Raw genomic sequence first — 14,511 nt, 5'->3', positions numbered from 1 at the left:
ATATTAATAATCAACTTCAAAATTTCTTTGTCTGCATTTTTTGTTCAATTTTAAAAGAGAAGTCACTTTCAGTAGTGTTCCAAAGTGAGTGATTGCACCTTCTATGATGTGAAAAAAGATCCGATTGCCATTAGCTGTTCTTAAGTGCTGAACATAACTGAGAGAAATTGTAACAAGACACTCTCTGTCACTGGCAGGAAATCCATCTCCGTCCTTTGCGGGGGCAGTCCCGAGCTCATGTTTTAACGGACGCGAATGCAAACCGTGGTTCTCACGTTACTTTCTGAAGAGCCCCCGCAGCAGGCCCAGGTACCTTGAGTGGACTAAGTCTCACTTTATGGCAGTGGCATCAGATGGTGGCTACAGAAGGTTGCCGACGTCCCTGTGTGCTCTGACAGGCTCTGCAGACCGGGGGACGAAAGGACCAAGGAACTCTGACCGCCCTCGGGAATCCCAAGTGACTGGAGGGACAGCGCGTCAGGGCCCCAGGCAGTGTCGCCCACTGTTCCGGAGGCGGGCGGGGGCTCCGCAGCCTCATTTCGTCCCGTCCCTTCCAGTATTTAAAATTATTGTCAAGATGCTGGGTTAACTCAGGCAGGTCTCCAAAGGCATCCCAAGCAGCAAACATGTCTGTGATGAACAATGAAAGAGATTTGGGATTTGGGGATGCTGCAGGTATTTCTGTCAAAAACTGGCATCACCACAGGCAAGTCCTGTCGCTTCTCTTCATCAGTCTGAGAAAAACATTCTTCTGAGATACGTGCGGCCCACTCAATGCACTGCTCCACGGGTTGGCAGGGATTGGACACATCAGCACACTTAATCAGTCAGGGTGAGTCACCCCAACTCTCCCTCCTCTGGACCTTAGTTCCTCCTGATTGTCACTCGTTACACTGAAAACAGATTTCAGGAGTCAGCACGTGCAGCCATAATGTGTGCCTAATTCCACATCCCAGTCAGTGGGACACAAAATTTTGGTGTCTTAAGTCTGGCTCCCACATCACCACTCATATATGTCAGTTCTTCCTCTACAGCTGAGTCAGTGAGTAAAGACACATAAACAGAAGCAGATTAATACGAACAAGGTTTTATTGACATATATATATGTACATAAAGCTGGGAAAGAGAAAGGCCCATTGAGGCAAATGCATAGGGGGAGAGGAAGCATCTGAAAACAGCAGTGGGCATCCTGCCAGTTCCAAGTCTAGGGAAAACTTGGGTCCGCCAAGTTAACAGTCAAGCCAGGGATGGCACAGTGGATGATACAGCCAGCTCTCTTCCATTCTCCTAACTGGAGCTTCTCAAGTCTGGTGTAGTTCTGAAGTGGGCTCATATGCTCCTCACCCTCCAGCACACACACACACGCACACACACACACTTGCACACAGACACACACACACTAGCACACCCCTGAGGTGTGGTCCTCCGGCTTGCTGTAGGAAGAGAGGAGGTGAAGTTTCACTTCAAGGGGCTGAGCCACTTTCCAGTGAGGCAAAGTCCATTCATGGTGACACACAGTTTGCAGAATAAGACCTGCTCTTCATTTGTTGAGTTTCTTCATAGAAGAAAGGAATTCGCTGGTGGCTCCTATGAAGCCCTGGGCAGGTTATGCGGCTGCCAGACTCCTGTGAGCACAGGCACAGCTGCCCTGACCAGGGGCCTGCAAACACAATGCTGGCTCGTCTAAGTCAGAGGGGCGTCCTGACTCGGGGGCCCCAGTGTCCTTCCTGAGAGTGGAGCTTCCTCTCTAAGTATGGATGCTGGTATCCCCCATGGCACCACCTGGGTTTTGACCGGGGGGGGCCTCAGGTGCTTTGTATGAATGTGGCACCAGAAGTGTATCCAGTCACAGCAGGTGTGGTGCTGTCCCCCATGCCACCCCCCCGTTCTCTGCACAGATGGGTTCCAAGTCTGATGGCAGTTATTGACACAGGGCCTCCCAGCACCGGTGAGATGTTGTGCCCTCCATCCGCACCACCTGTGTGTTGGCCAGGTGGGTCCCAGTTGTAAGCGGGAATAGCAGGTCCTCCAATCATGGGCATGATGTTGTTCCCTCCTAGACGACCACCACCTAGATTGTGGGCAGGTGGGCCCCTTGTGCTTGGAAATAAGGTAGAACTAGAAGTGTGTTGAAACCCACGGGTGATAACCACACTTGTAACTGCAACAGATGTGGTGTGCTCTGTTAGAAGGTGGAAACTGTCATGTCCCTTGACACAGATTTCTTCTCCTTGGTGATGGAACTTTTAAATGTAGATTTTCTCCGTCCAGATGGGCCCTGTGTGCAGTGACGGAAAGTGGGAACCCTAGGGCCTCCCATCGTGGGGATGGTGTTGTCCCCTGCCATCACCGTACCACCTGTATTCAGCCCAGGTGGGCCCCAGGTGTTTGGATTTCAGGTGGAATCAGGTATGTTCCCAAATGCTGGGATGGTGCCTGGCCCTCCTAGTGCAGCAGCCTTGCCGTGGTCAGGTAGATGGCAGGTTGTCTGGCCCGAAGTAGGAACAGAAGCGGTGCTGGGTGCCCCACTTAGTCGTGCCCCGAAGTTAAGTGGTCTGGATGCCTGTGAGTGAGTGAGGCCTGGGGCTGACACACCGACCCCAAGGCTCCCAGCGGCCGTAGGGGCTGCAGGTCCCATGAACAGTGGGCCCGGTGTGGTGTCGGCAGAGAGCGAGCCACTGTCCCCAGTACTGGGCATCCTGGTGGCAAGTCCGAAGCCAGTAGCAATGGACACAGCCCTGGGGAGAATGCCTGGCTTGTCGCCAAAGGCCGGCTGCGTGTTGCCGGTGGTGGCGAATAGGGAAGCTGGCGAAGCTGCCGGCATGATGCTGACTCGCGGTGGCTGGGCTGCAGGGGCGACTAGGACTTTATCTTGTGCTGAGGCTGCTGGGTTTCCCACCAGAAAATGATCGTTAGGCCTCTGCCCGTCGTTGGCCCCCAGTGTGGCCTGAGACGGGAGACCTGGGTCCAAGGAAGCTTGAAGTGTTGGTCTATCTGTTGACCACGTTGCAGGTAAATGCGTCGAGGCATGGGCTGAGGCGTTGCTACTACTGGGAGGTGTGTTCCCAGAACTAGGAACAGCCCTGTGAAATGCCTATTGGTTCTGCCTGGAGACAGGCCGAAGGCTGGTGACGGCTGAAGTGACTGTGTAAAATTTTTCTCTCAGTGGCAACCTATAATCTTTAAAATATGGTGAGCATCTTGTCTGTTTTGAAGGGGATATGACAATAAATCTACCAGATGGAAAATCCTGTTAAAAGTAGAAAAGCTTTAGTAATTTGCTCAGTGTGGTGGTTTTATCGTTCTTTTTCTTTTTCTCCCTTTGGTGACGGCCGAAGTCGTAACTGGGGGGCTGGGGAAAGCAGGAGCCGAATGGAAAATGACAGCCTGGGAAGGAGGTGTGGTGTCCATAGGTACAGTGTCAGAGCTGCTGCCTTCTGAAGCATTGGTGACGGCCGAAGCCGTAACTGGGGGGCTGGGGAAAGCAGGAGCCGAATGGAAAATGACAGCCTGGGAAGGAGGTGTGGTGTCCATAGGTACAGTGTCAGAGCTGCTGCCTGCTGAAGCATTGGTGACGGCCGAAGTCGTAACTGGGGGGCTGGGGAAAGCAGGAGCCGAATGGAAAATGACCGCCTGGGAAGGAGGTGTGGTGTCCATAGGTACAGTGTCAGAGCTGCTGCCTGTTGAAGCACCGATGCCGGCCGAAGTCGTAACTGGGGGGCTGGGGAAAGCAGGAGCCGAATGGAAAATGACCGCCTGGGAACGAGGTGTGGTGTCCATAGGTACAGTGTCAGAGGTGCTGCCTGCTGAAGCATTGGTGACGGCCGGAGCTGTAAATGGGGGGCTGGGGAAAACAGGAGCCGAATGGAAAGTGACAGCTCCGGAAGGGGCAGCAGTGTCCATGTAGACGCTAGGCTGCAAGGTCACACTTCCAGATGCCGTGACCATGCTGGTGGAAGGGATTGCCACAGAAGTCCTGGGCTGCCCAGTTACAATAGGGGGATTGATGGTAGGGGCTGGAAGAGGGGTAGGTGAGTATAAAGGAGGGGTAGGAGCTACACAGATGGGTGTTGGGGGTTCTTTTTCATGGGACGGTGGCTGGACCTTCCTTACATTCTTGGGGATCTTTTTCCAGCGACACTGAATGTTCTTCTCCAAGGTGCCTGGGTGTTTGGCAGCAGCTAAGCACGGAAGCTTAGGAGGAGGGGGCAGCTCACCTCGATCCCACGTCAGTGCCTCGTTCCCCGACGGGGGCGACCTCAGCCCTGGCAGCGGCAGAAAAAGCGGCAGGGGAATCTTCCGCTTCCAGGGCCTACTGCTGGTAGATAGCAGGGAAGGGGAGCTTCTTGTTGGGATGCGTGAAGACTCTTCACGCTGCAGCTCCTTCCCAGACGTCGGTGAACCTGGTGATTTGGGCCGGTGGTCTTCACCCAGCACTTTTTTTGTTGGCCTCTCCAGCAGCAGGGAGCAGCATGCGGTTGGGGCAGAGGACAGGACGGCATGGGATGGGGCCTTCACCTCCCTCTTCTCACCTCCTTCCCGGGCTGTCATTTTGCATTCTGCCCCTGTTTTCCCCAGCCCCCGTCTCCTCAGTGGGAGGTGACTGGATGGTACCGGCTTCCTGACGTTGACTCCCTGCTCAGGGCAGAAGGCAGGCGCTGGAGCAGCAGGGTGGTCCCGGTCAGATGTGGCAGCCTCCCAGGAGGGCAAAACCAGCGGGTGACAGCCCACCGGGGCCCCACGGCGGGGCGGGCGGCGGGGCCGGCGGCGGTGGGGGAGCCAGGTACGAAATTTGCATAGTAAATTGCCCATGTAGGACCCGTTGTGCGCCAAGCGATCCGAGAACAGAGTGTGAAACTGGGAGAGCTTCTCCTTCGCTTCACCTCCTCTCAAGGTCTAGCACGCACTGGACACTGGATGGCTCAGCCTGGCGCTTGTGACATGTCCATTGTACTCGTCACAGAGAAAGGACGGGCGGGGCAGGGCGGGGGGCGCATGCAAGCCCAGCCCCTGGAGAAACCCCGGCCCAAGGGCAAAGGGCGGGGCCCCAGAGCCCGACCCCTTCTGGACTTTCTAGTGGCTGGGACTTCTCGCTGTGGGTGGCAGGTGTTTGGCACCGGATGGACCACCATGCGGAGACTGTTGGGGACTGTGGCAGCCTTCTCCTGCAGAGCTCACCCTGCCTGGGCACCGGCTCTGCAGGCCCCTCAGCCCTGCGTATGTATCGGCCAGCCCTTTCCCCCCAAGGGGCCCAGGGGCCAGAGCCTGTTCAGAGCTGAGTGCAGGAGGCACCCAGAGCTTGCCAGGCTGTGGCCCGCCTCCTCCAGGGACCTCCCCCGCTTCCCTGCGAGGCCTGATGACGGGAGCACCTTCTGCAGGGCTGCTCAGCTGCCAGCATCACCATGAGCCAGGTGGCGAAGGTTTCTGAGCAGGGGATGCAGAGCCCTGACCCGCCTGGGTGCTGCAGCCCACGATGTCCCTTCCTGGCAGATAGGTTCTTTCTTCACTTCCTTTTCGAAATTTGGTAAAACAACATTTAAACCTTCGACTGTTCTTCAGGTTATACAGATGGTAGTGGCTTAGCTAGGATTCGAAGCAAGGCTGTGTGATTCCAGAGCTCGTGCTCTGGACTGTGGCGCCTCCTTATCATATATGCTTCATGTGTTACTTTTGTTTTTTTTTCTTGTGGCCCTTATGGTACTTAGCCCTAAGTGCCATACGTGTGATGAACACGTACACTGCCCTGTAGGAGGTCTTCTTTTGTTCAACGCATGAATTGGTCATCCACCACACGGGGTTCTAGTCTCAGAAGATACAGGTCAGGGAGCACCAGCTGTCAGCATAGCAGCGCCCCACATTTCTAATTGAGGCTTGCAGCCCAGATGTTCCCTTTGGTCTAGTGTGAAGGATCCAGATATGTAAAGCTTATGTTCTAGACAAATCATGGGCTATCCGGAAAGAAAGTCACCAGTAAATTATTCCAGTTTCTCTGGCCTTCCTGGAGTATATCCAGTAAGGCATCTCATTCATGTCTGGCAAGCAAATATATCATTTATTGCAACTTCATCGTGGAGTGATGTATTGGTTTAAAGTACGATCAACACAATTTGGTCATTGTGAGTATGCCAGCTGGGTCCACTGTTTACTACACATATGTAACTCTAGCGATTCTTATGCCCAAGAGAGGAGACATACTCTTGGGTGTCTAGGGCAAGGGAAACATGTGTTGTTATTCAGGAGCTGGAAGCTTCAGCATGACGGGAAAGAATTGAAAAATCCTGGTCTACACATGACTTTACCTTGTTTGAAACTTGTTTCTTTGGCTTGCTTCATTGGAGTGTTTTCTCTCTCCTGGGGCTGACATTGTGTGTTATGTATCACGCATGTGACATGTAGAAGTTTCAGAACCCAGAGTCATATAGATCAATAAAAATGTATTTATATATTTTAGTTTAAAATCTATTGAAAATAACACTGGGCATAATTCATATATTCCAAAATTAGTTTGACCCTCTGCCCATGAGATTCTTTTTATGATATGTGACAGCTAATTTGGACTTCCATCCCCAATAAACTTTGAGGTTTGAGGACACAAAAGGTTTTGCTCAGACCTAAATTCTGTCTGGAAAAAAGGGCTAAATATTATAAGCCCTTTCTAACCTCTCCAGGAGCAGAAATGATTTACAGCTGTGGCATTGAACCATAGTTCCTTGATCTCATTTGAGAAGAGTTCTGTAAGAAACGATGTCTTGATTTTTGTTTGTTTTGTTTGTTCCCTGTTTTCTTGTCTTACTTACCAACAATCCATTGTAATTCATGAGTTAGTATGGCAGCAGGCTGGGTGTTCCCTGGAGCTCATTAAATGAACTTTTGTTCCTAAAATGATGTTTGTCTCCTTGTTTTCAGCCCCTCTTCTTTCCTCTCCCCTTTACTATAACCAGAGCTCAGCAAAAGCTGACTGGCTTTGTGCAGACCCTACTTAGGGTAGTCTTTTCTTAATTATTTTATTCATGGCTCCTCCATTTCATTGTTTGCCTTCTCAAAATGTGTTGAAATCTTTCTGTGGTTGATGACTTCCACAATGTCTTGGCTTTTATTGGTTGCTTAAGTTTGGTATTTCTACAGTTTTATTTAAATATGGTTTCAGGAGGAACAGAAAGTAAATGTTTCCTAGTCTGCCATCTTGCGCTGAAAATCCCTGTTGATTTTAGCATCCAGTGTTCCCATGGGAAAACACCCAACCCTGGCATTAATAGATGTAACACTCAAGATTTCAGCTTTTCTTGAGCAATCACTAAGGATTTAATATGTGGTCATTTCTAATGGGAAAATAATAACTGTCTCATGGAGTTGATTTGAGGATTAAATTAGATAATGAACATGAAAATGCTTTGTAAGGTTTAAAAATCTATAAAAATGTTTTGTGTTATTATTTGATTGTTTATGTTCTGTTCTGTTCATTCCACAGAATCATCTTGAGAACACATACTGTTTTTTATGTACCTGGTCTATATCTCAATTAGTTTGGAGAATTTCCCAGATACCTGGTTAATATGTAGTTCTCCAATTCCAATCTTGCCACGTCCTGTACCACATAGGAATTTGATTTCTCTTTCTTTCTCTGGGTTGTTCAGAACCCAACGAAAGAACAGTGGCATGGCATCAAAGAGATCAGGGTTCTTGACCCAGATTTACCATAAAATAATTGTGTCCTCTTGGGAAAATTATAGTTATTCTAGGCCCCTTTCCTTTTCTTTACTTTGACAGAGCTGCACTAGATGACCCCAAATAACATTGCACTCTTTCAGTCGTAGCTTAGATGTGATTGGTTTTCTGAAACAAATGAAGACAATGACACGTGAAACTGTGCAACATCTCTGTAACTATGTTTCCTTAGGGTTGCCTCCATTGTACAGATGATAAGATGGCTGAGCACAGAAGCAGATGTTTTGACCAGAGGTTCCGGAGTAAATGGAGCTAAACCACAGGTTTCCTTCTTTCCTGATGCTCACTTAGCCACAGCATAGGCTTCTGAATATTAAGCTGTAAAGCATATTATCAGTATAGTTTAAAAGAAGCTGTTCTTCTAGGATTTCCAATTAATAGCGGGAGGTTTTGAAATCCTTAAAAGATCATCTAATTTTGTGAGATTTACGGCTCTATTTTCCTGTCAAGCAAGTTGTATTAGCGCCAGACAATCATCTGAGCTTCTGGATGCTTCTCTGAACCTCTTGAATTTTTCTTCTTGCTCTCTGAAATTCATTCCAGATAAGCCTTTTTGTAGAGAGTATGTAGAGACTTGTCTATTTTCATGTAAGGAAGCGATGCAGTGAGTCAGGATGGGGGTTAAGCCCTCATTCTCAGAGTGGTATTGAGCTCCTGGTGAAATATAATGATCATTTCCTCAGAATAGAAAAGCAGTTATCTCAAGTTTTTAATGCCATTAACTATTTATACATTTATGTATAATACATATATTTATTGTACCTACGAGGTGTGTTCTCTTCGGGAAGTACAAAGCTATTTGAGACATAGGTTGTTCATTTTTTTGTTTTCCCACAAATACTGTGACCCTTTGAGCAGGAAGGTCTATATTTTACTAACATCTAGAACAAGCAGCTAACATGGTATCTAAGATGTAGTCAATAAATATGAAATAGATAAATGAACACATTTTAAAGGAAGGGCCAGGACATGAACAAATAGAAAATTTTCATGTTCAGTCACAAAGCCACAACAGACATAAAAATGATACAGGCAACAAGTGCTACGGTCATTCAAAGAAGGCATAGAATAGATACAATGAGGATCTCCTCTATGGCACAGGGAACTATACTCAATATTTTGTAATAACTTCTAAGGGAAAAGAATCTGAAAACGGAATCACTGTGCTCTACACCTGAAACTGACACGACATTGTAAATCAACTATACTTCAATTAAAAAACAAACAGACAACGACAACAACAAAAAACCAAAGAGGTCGTAGAAGTTCTTATGAGATTCCATAAGAGAAGAGAAGCCAAATGAGGACAGGAGAGAAGGCTTTTGAATCAGTTCAGAGGAGAAGTCACAGAGGAACTAGTGTTTGACCTGAACTTGAGATTAAGATTAAGACGAATTAATCTTAATTAATTAAGATTGCAACACAGGGATATTACAGATGAAGGTAATCACATAAACTTACTATACTGAAACTTGCAGAGGTTATGAGTGTTGTTCAAGATCCCAACGCAAGTGCATTGTGGAATCAGAATTTTAAGTGAGGCCTAATGAACTAAAAACAAACACAAAAACAAGCCCTTCCTGTGATAACCACGTTGCCTTTGAAGTCTTTTTTTTGGTGGGTTGGTAGAAACTGGTTCCAGGGTTTTGCACAGCTGTACAGTGTTTCTTGCAGGAATGACTAGTTCTGTACCCCCGCGGCCCCCAACCCCCGAGTTGATCCTCAAAGATTCCTTTAGAATGGACTTGCTAAAACGCAGACATGCAAGTATTCATGACCCCTGTGTCCAATCATTTCTCCTGCCATTGCCTACTTCGCTTCTGGATTATGTGAACAATTCACTGTCTTCATTTATGCTTTTCCCTCCTCCGAGAATTCCTTTCTCCCTATGGGGCACCTGGGACACCCACTTCATTTTTCAAAACTCAATTTACATATTATGTCTTTTGTGCACTCTTCTTTTTAGTGTTGTGATCACACGCTCCTTTTTGCTACCCTTGCACTTCTGCATGCCTGATTGTTGCGCTCGCTACACTGTATTGTGACTGTATATTTTACATATCTCTGTGTTCTCCTAGGCAACATTCCTTGGGGCCAGGGACTACCTTTTTACATCTATTGATGCTGCCTTAGCATGTTACTTGTTGTGAAGTAGTTAGTTATAAAAATGAGATTGGAATAAATTAAAAATTGTTATGTACATATTACTTATTATCACTTTACAGATATAACAGGAAAAAATATTAATGTTGGTGCTGAAAGTTCACTTCTAGTAAACGGTGGTGGTACTTGACTCTACGTATAATATTTTCCCCACTATTTTATATCTTTCTACCTGATAGCTCTTCTTTATTTCCATCTATGTTTCTTTATTGCTAAACCAAGAAAAACAGGTATGAGGGTAGGGCTAGGCCATACTTGGCTGGAATAGTAAAGAAATTCTGTGGGGTTTTGGTGAGAAAATCCTGAAGCATACAGGTCTGCATCTTCCCTTTGAGGCATGTGGAGGGGTCTGCTTCTAAAGAGTTTTATTAGCAACTAGTCAAGATGCTTTTGCACAAGGCTCCTGATTAGCTGTTGGTATACTAAGAGTGAATCAGAGTTAGCGTAGTTTCTGATTTCTTTTACATTGTCAATGTGGATGATCATTTTTTACTGCTGGGGGTGGTGGTGGTGGGGAGTGAGGGAATGTTCCTTTCCCGCTCCTGATGGTTCAGTCCCGTCAAGAGAGCTCTTAGGGTCATTTCAGCCCTGCTTCTTTACTGACTCTGCCCCAGGGTGATCGAGTGACTTATATAGAAAGCTTGAAAAGAATTAAGTGAGCATGCTTGCCTTGACTAATTCTGTTCTCTCCCTTGAGAGTGTGAGTGAGTGTCTTCTGTTTCTCTCATTCTGTGTATTACGAGTTAGTAAATCTGCCCAATTCTGGGGTTCCGTTATGTGATCATTGCGTTCAAACTGGATTCTCAAGCCAGGGTTATCAACAGTAACAGGAATATTCGGCCCTCCATCTTTTCTCTTTTATCTTATTTCCTAATTTATTCCAAACCAAATGGAATTAAGGCATTGTACTTGCTGGAAGGTAATGAAAAGACCCTAACATTTGGTGCATTACCTGGGAACACTGAGAAATAAAAAGAAAGGAGCAGGCATTTTGGAGAGGAAAATGTCCATGTGGAAAATATTTTGGTACTGCCAAGGAAGGTAGTCTAGTGCCTTGGTCTTTAATGTATGGTGGGAAGTTGAGACCTTTGACTGTTTGAAAATATTTAGGTTTGTGCAGTAAACTGCTGAAGCCTAGAACAGGTTTAATGCATGCTGTATAAGTGTCCTCCGTGCTTGCTGGGAGACTAATAAACTTGGAGGCTTAACACAATAGAAATTTACTATCTCACAGTTGTAGAGGCCGGAAGTGTGATATCAAGGCGTCAGCAAGGCTGCTCTCCCTACAGATGCTCTAGGGGAGATTCTATCCCTGCCTCTTTCAGCTTCTGGTGGTTGCCAGCTTCCTTGGCTTGAGGCCACATCACTCAGTTTTTGTCTCTGTCTTCACATCACCCCCTTTCTGTGTCTGTATCTTCTCTTTTGTCTGTCTCACATGTCCCTCTGCCCTTCTTGTATAATAAGGACAATTGTCATTCTATTTAGGACCCATCCAGATAATACAGGATGGAAATCCCATCTCAAGATCCTTAATGACATTTGCAAAACCTTTTTTTCAAACGAGGTAACAGTCAAGGATTAGGACATGGATATATACTTGTTGGATGGGGCCACCATCCAACCCACTATACCAGCCGTAAGATACTTTGATTTTGGCTGATGGCTGCAGCTTATGGCGTGGGAGAGGGGCTGTTTCTTTAGAGCCACTTAAGTAAAAGTCTGACATAAAGAAAAGGGGCGTTAGGGAGTTGCAGGTGACTGAGCAATACCTGGAGCGGAATGAATAAGGCACCCACCTGGAGGATCTTTAGTATACAGAGACCTTTACCTGGCACTTGACTTGAGAGTGTGCAGGATTTTACAGGGCAGGAAAGTCTCAGGCAGCCGTCCACCTTGCCTTACTCTTCAGGTAGAGTTTTTCCCAAGCAGGCTTGACTGAGACAAAGACTCAATTGTAAGGAAAACATGTTCTGTAGAACTTGTCGGCATTGACACATATGGTCTACCGTAGGCTCAAGTGACTCCCTTTACATGTGGACCCAAGCTGACACTGGATTTGTCAATTATGTTGGAGAAAGAAGTGTTCTCTTAAAGGCAGCCGCCTTTGGTCTATGCAGTTCCATAGCAGGAGGCAGTGAAAATGGCCGTGGCGGCATAGGATTGTCAAATCTACACACCAGAACTGGAGGTGTAACGTCACTCGACAGAAGCCATGATCAGTTCAGTACTGCAGTGTGAACCACAAAGTCGTCAAGGAGGAGGGATAACGCAAGAGTCCACGTGTGACAGATGCTCAGGGCTGTGCACTGCACATGGCAAATTCATAGTGACAAATCAACGTGAGGCTAAAAGATTCCTCCTGGTTCGAAGTTGGCAGGTCAGAAATTTCAAATAAATGGCATAGACTAATGGACATCCTAGTGAGGCTAAAACGAAAGAGACTTTATCTTTCTCTCAAATGCCATTGAGTTTCTGCTATGTTCTTTGGTCGAATTCTGTACTGGATTCTGGGAACAAAAATGTGCCTAGTTTCACTCTTCTAGGAGTGGGGGATTGGCTTGCTTTTGAGATTGTTTTTAAATTTGGGGGATAGTGCTGTAAAATCAAATTGTATCTTGGGAACTCTTTAGACTCTTTAAAAGCATGGTTCATGAGGGACTTGATAAACTGATAAAACAGCCAAGGCCCTAAGAGACCCACAGCCGTGTCGGTGACAGAAGTCCAAGCTACAGATACTGAAGGAGCCCTCAGTCCCATTCAGGCAATTAAAGCCCTGTCACTGAGAATGAACCAAATGTACATTTGGGAGGATTGTTTATGGACATTTAGGACTTTGGATTTTTAACCCACAGTAACAAGGACACTTGATTTCAAAATTGGGCTTTAATACTTTGGGACCTTAATTCATAAGAGCGTTTAATGTGTGCCCTTTTAATTTTTCTGTGAAGAATTTGATACCGGCAAAGGTGTACTTTCAAATTTGCAACACTTCTATGATTTCTGAATTGTATTACTGGATGCTTTTATGTATTTAACCTTAGTGTGTCATTTAACCTCATCAGCTTTCTGTGGTTAGCTGTGCTGTGGATGGCTGGTCGAACAAAAAGTTGTTTCTGATCATTGGATATGAGTAGCCCTGGAGTTAATTTAAATTAATGCAATTTCTCACCCATATCAGAGACTTCTGGGATGAAACTCTAAGTCGTCCACCAGCAGTTCCCGGAGGCCACTCAAATGAGTAGCCCCATAAAAGTGTGAGCAGGACTGTCCTGATAAAGGTCTATTCTTTTTCCTGAAGGGAGAGTGATATTCCGTTAATTACAGGTTTAAAGGCATAGTTGAGTGGGTTAAGAGATTGAAAAAAACAGGGAAGCATTAGTGACAATCTCCCTTCTCATTCCTTATGGTACCTCCATGTGAAGGGAATTTGATTAGTATAACTTTTAACCTCCCTGCTCTTATATTCACTGACACTGGTTGGGTGAGGTGATCTACTTGACTGGCAAAGTTAGGAAGAATAACTGGCCATGCTTTGCTAAGCTCTTGGTGATAGAGAGACAAAAGTTCTCTGCTCCACTGTGGACATGCCCCTTTCACATGTGTTTGCCTGGAACCAACTTGCTGCAACAAAGTGTGTAAGTCTGGATAATTCTAGAATTCAGTTGACAGACTCACTTGGCTGTCTCATGAAGCCCCTTTTTCCAACATTGGCTCTAACAGTACAAAGTGACATAATGTGTGGGCTCCAGTGCAAAATAAAACTATAGTGCCTCTTGTTCAAACTGCAAAGAAGAAGTGTTGTTGAAAGTATTTGCACTGGGGTGCATAGTGTCCTTCCCAAATTCATGTTCACCTGGAACCTGTGACTGTGCCCAAGTAAATTCTTTTTTCAGATAGAATCGAGATAAGATGACATCATACTGGATTAGGGTGAGCCCTAAATGGGTTCTATGGGCTGTTCTCTCTTCTCTTTTTCATCTTTTTCAGCCGAAGTGTTTGGCTAATATTGGGAAGTAACACGAGTAAGAAAGGATATGATAAGATTCCTTGGACATTCTTGTTTCTTAAAAAACAACTGCTTTCTTTCTGTGTTAGAAGTAAGTTCAGATTCAGATGGAAAGCGTGGCCTCCCGGAGCTGTTAACACCTTCACTTAGTCTTGGATGTGACCAGTAGCACAGAATTCTGGTGGAACTCAGTAAGACTCCAAATGGGTACGAAATAAGCATGTCATGGAAAGCACACCATAAGCAGGGTGAAAACTAGACGGGAATGGGGCAGCAGGAATGGTGGCAGACACACATATTGCACATGTCTCCTCTGCTCATGTGTATATTTTATTGTCCCATAAATTTTACTTACAAAACGTAAGTTCAAAGATAAAATCATTAAGAATTTCAAGACAGCAGTAGCAGAGCATGAAAGCAAGCAAGCGTGGGGCCCTTCTGAGCATGGTTCATGCGGGACTTGATCAACTGGTAAAAGAGCCAAGGCTCTGAGATACCCACACCATGTCAGTGACAGAAGTCCAAGCTAGAGATATTGAAGGAGCCCTCAATGCCACTCAGGCACTGAAAGCCCTGTCACTGAGAATGAACCAAAATGTAAATTTAGGAGGATAATT

The 14,511-nt window shown here is 46.3% G+C and overlaps 3 protein-coding genes across 3 annotated transcripts in view; 2 read left to right on the top strand and 1 right to left on the bottom strand.

The window, feature by feature from the left end:
• The window catches only part of LOC309624703 (olfactory receptor 7G1-like), a 220,844-nt gene that overhangs the window by 84,408 nt on the left and 121,925 nt on the right, over window positions 1–14,511 (bottom strand). The gene's annotated exons all lie outside the window — the stretch shown is intronic.
• LOC309624712 (uncharacterized protein) overlaps window positions 1–14,511 on the top strand; it is an 81,422-nt gene that overhangs the window by 50,030 nt on the left and 16,881 nt on the right. The gene's annotated exons all lie outside the window — the stretch shown is intronic.
• The window catches only part of LOC309624702 (olfactory receptor 10H1-like), an 88,656-nt gene continuing 74,193 nt past the window's right edge, over window positions 49–14,511 (top strand). Inside the window, exon 1 of the mRNA XM_082383094.1 lies at window positions 49–832. The gene's annotated coding sequence lies outside the window, so the exon portion shown is untranslated. The remainder of the gene's footprint in view (window positions 833–14,511) is intronic.

Source organism: Balaenoptera borealis (genome assembly GCF_965194805.1).
Source record: "Balaenoptera borealis genome assembly, chromosome: 2".
Taxonomy (NCBI): domain Eukaryota; kingdom Metazoa; phylum Chordata; class Mammalia; order Artiodactyla; family Balaenopteridae; genus Balaenoptera; species Balaenoptera borealis.
The sequence above is the reverse complement of the archived record's forward strand: the minus strand, read 5'-3'. Positions and strand labels throughout refer to the sequence as shown.